This window comes from Triticum aestivum, chromosome 4D (assembly GCF_018294505.1).
Source record: "Triticum aestivum cultivar Chinese Spring chromosome 4D, IWGSC CS RefSeq v2.1, whole genome shotgun sequence".
NCBI classification, from domain to species: domain Eukaryota; kingdom Viridiplantae; phylum Streptophyta; class Magnoliopsida; order Poales; family Poaceae; genus Triticum; species Triticum aestivum.
In genome coordinates, this window is record NC_057805.1 from 211,873,440 (window position 1) to 211,877,376 (window position 3,937).

Below are 3,937 nucleotides of genomic sequence, written 5' to 3' on the forward strand. Positions count from 1 at the left end.
CACACTCGGTTCAACTAAAGTGAGAGAGACAGACACCCGCTAGTCACCTTTAAGCAAAATGAGTGCTCCGAACGGTGAAACCAGTCTCGCGTAAGCGTACGCTTAATGTCGGTCCGAGCCGCTTCATCTCACAATACCGCTGAACCAAAGTATGACATGCTGGTAAGCAGTATGACTTACATCACCCACAACTCACTTGTGTTCTACTCGTGCATAGCATCAACGCATAAAACCAGGCTCTGATACCACTGTTGGGGAACGTAGTAATTTTAAAAAAATTCCTACGCACACGCAAGATCATGGTGATGCATAGCAACGAGAGGGGAGAGTGTTATCCACGTACCCTCGTAGACCAACAGCGGAAGCGTTATCACAACGCGGTTGATGTAGTCGTACGTCTTCACGATCCGACCGATCAAGTACCGAACGTACGGCACCTCCAAGTTCTACACACGTTCAGCTCGATGACGTCCCTCGAACTCCGATCCAGCCGAGTGTTGAGGGAGAGTTTCGTCAGCACGACGGCGTGGTGACGATGATGATGTTCGACCGACGCAGGGCTTCGCCTAAGCTCCGCAACGGTATTATCGAGGTGTAATATGGTGGAGGGGGGCACCGCACACGGCTAAAATATCGTATATCAAGTGTGTATAGAGGTGCTCCCCTGCCCCCGTATATAAAGGAGCAGGGGGGAGGCCGGCTGCCCTAGGCGCGCCAAGGAGAGAGGGGGAGTCCTCCTCCTAGTAGGAGTAGGACTCCCCTTTCCTAGTCCTACTAGGAAAAGAAGGGGGGAAGGAAAGAGAGGGAGAGGGAGAGGGAGAGGGAAAGGGGGCTGCGCCCCCCTCTCCTAGTCCAACTAGGACTCCTCCTGGGAGGGGGCGCGCCCACCTCCTGGCTGCTGCCCTCTCTCTCCCCTCAAGGCCCACTAAGGCCCAATACTTCCCCGGGGGTTCCGGTAACCCTCCGGCACTCCGGTTTAATCCGAAACTTCTCCGGAACACTTCCGGTGTCCGAATATAGTCGTCCAATATATCAATCTTTATGTCTCGACCATTTCGAGACTCCTCGTCATGTCCGTGATCACATCTGGGACTCCGAACAACCTTCGGTACATCAAAACATATAAACTCATAATATAACTGTCCGGTCAATAACCAATAGCGGGACCTGGATGCCCATATTGGCTCCCACATATTCTACGAAGATCTTTATCGGTCAGACCGCATAACAACATACATTGTTCCCTTTGTCATCGGTATGTTACTTGCCCGAGATTCGATCATCGGTATCTCGATACCTAGTTCAATCTCGTTACCGGCAAGTCTCTTTACTCGTTCCGTAATACATCATCCCGCAACTAACTCATTAGTCACAATGCTTGCAAGGCTTATAGTGATGTGCATTACCGAGTGGGCCCAGAGATACCTCTCCGACAATCGGAGTGACAAATCCTAATCTCGAAATAGGCCCACCCAACAAGTACCTTTGGAGACACCTGTAGAGCACCTTTATAATCACCCATTTACGTTGTGACGTTTGGTAGCACACAAAGTGTTCCTCCGGTAAACGGGAGTTGCATAATCTCATAGTCATAGGAACATGTATAAGTCATGAAGAAAGCAATAGCAACATACTAAACGATCGGGTGCTGAGCTAACGAAATGGGTCATGTCAATCACGTCATTCTCCTAATGAGGTGATCCCGTTAATCAAATGACAACTCATGTCTATGGCTAGGAAACATAACCATCTTTGATTAACGAGCTAGTCAAGTAGAGGCATACTAGTGACACTCTGTTTGTCTATGTATTCACACATGTATTATGTTTCCGGTTAATACAATTCTAGCATGAATAATAAACATTTATCATGATATAAGGAAATATATAATACTTTATTATTGCCTCTAGGGCATATTTCCTTCATGTAGTTGCTCAGGAACTCGGACGGATGGGTCTTGCCAGTGTACTTCTCGTCGACGTCGGGCTTGAACGTGCGGTGGGACGGCCACTGGAACTGCCGCAGCTCACGGGTAAAGGCCGGGCAGCCCACCTCGTAAGGTAGGCCGCCGGAGCCCCCCGGTGTTGGGTGGTCCATAACGGGTCCCGCACGCTTGTCCGACTGGTGGCGTGTATCACGCCAGCGCTCAATAGTGGTCCGAGTATCTTCGTGAGCTCGTTCTCGAAGAACTTGGCGCTGGTCGCGGTGGGTCCGCGGGTCGGACGACGCTATAGAGATGTTATCACAAGCATCGTCACCACGGGCAGACGCCCGCGGCGGCTGGCGATGAGGAGGAGAGTGCACCGTGGCCGCAGCTCCCCCGGTCCTCCCGGCACCAGCATGTGGTGGCTCGGTGGAGCGCCGCCCCGAGGGCCCCGCCGGTCGCGGATCATCTTTGTTGGCGACGGCGACGAGGCTCCGGATGGTGGCCCTCCATTCGTCGAGCTTCTCGGCAGCAGGAGGGAAGTCGAGGAGCAGCTGCGCGCGCCAAAGCTTCCGCTGGCATGGGTGGCGGCGATAGCTGCGTGGACCTTGGCGTGCTTTGACTTCTAACCATGTTAGAAGGAGCTCCACCACGGCCCAGCGGCTGCGCGCCATTTTCGCCAGCACTTCGGCGGGCATGCTGAACTCCTTCATCCCGCGGATGACGCACAGGGCTCTTCCCACGGCGGTGCCCAGGGTCGCCGGCGTGGTGACGCTGTTCGTCGCGCACACCATGGGAAGAGCGCGCAGTGGTTGCCGGCGTGGGTGTCTTGGAGGTCGCGGCGCCGCCCGGAGGTGGCACAACGACACCCCTGGAGGGCCCTGCGCCGCCTGCGGGGGCCCAGCTCCGTCTTTGGATCTGGCAACGTGCAGCCGGTCGTCGGGCGTGTGAAAGACGCCGCTCGCCAGGCTCTGACTGCCAGGGTGAAGCTGGTGCTCGCGGACCGCGGCCCGGGTCCTGTTCGCGACCGCGCCACTGCTCGCCCGTAGCGGTATGGGCCGTTCGGCCCCCGACGAGCCGATCGCCGTGGCCGTCTTCTTCTTGGGAGCCATGGCGATGAAAAAACGCTAGGCTAGCTACTAGACCAGATTCTCACAATTGCTGCCCCTACCTGGCGCGCCAAAGATGTCGGTGTGGAACGACACCTATGGGATCACAAGAATCCCTACTATGGTTGCCGGGGCGCAGGGTTGCAGGAAGAGCAGGATCAGTAGTCAGCACAAGGATCGTTTACCCAGGTTCGGGCCGCGAGAATGCGTAAAACCCTAGTCCTGCTTTAGTGGGTGTATTTCAGAGAGTTCTTGAGCCCTCGAACTAGCTATGGTGAGTGCGTGGTTCGAAAGAGCCGAATCCTTCTCCAGTATGCCATGGGCCTCCTTTTATAGGCGAAAGGGGCTGCCACAGTGGCATACAGGAGGTGGAAAGGCATACAGTATTGCGAGCTTATCGCTTGTATTATAGGACAAGTTGCATTTAATGCGCCGCTGAGGTGTCCCCTAGCTTTATCGGGGACGGGGGCGAGGCCCGTCCCGTCCGTCGCCGCTCCTCCTCGCTTCGACACGCGCCCTGGCCAGCGATGCGTGCTGTGCCATCTAGGCAAGCAGGCAGCTGAGGTGGCGCGGTGGTAGGGTCTTCACGAAGATCTGCATGCCGCCACGCAGGCGCCTGCTGAGTTGGCCCGGAAGCTGCATGTTGCCACGCAGTTGCCTGCCCAGCTGGTTTGGGCTGGCAGCGGCATGCGAACGGCGGTGGAGACTTCGCTGATGCTGGCCTGGCAGTGGTCCTGCTGGCGTCTTTGGTGAGAGCCTTGCCGGGGGTCTCGTGGCTCTCCTCGGCAAGGATCTTGTCGAGGATCGTTGTCTTCTAATCCTCATCTAATCTTGAATATGTCTCTGCATGCCACCACGGAGGTGCCTCCCGAGCCCTGGCCCCACGTGGCTGATGGTGTTGGGG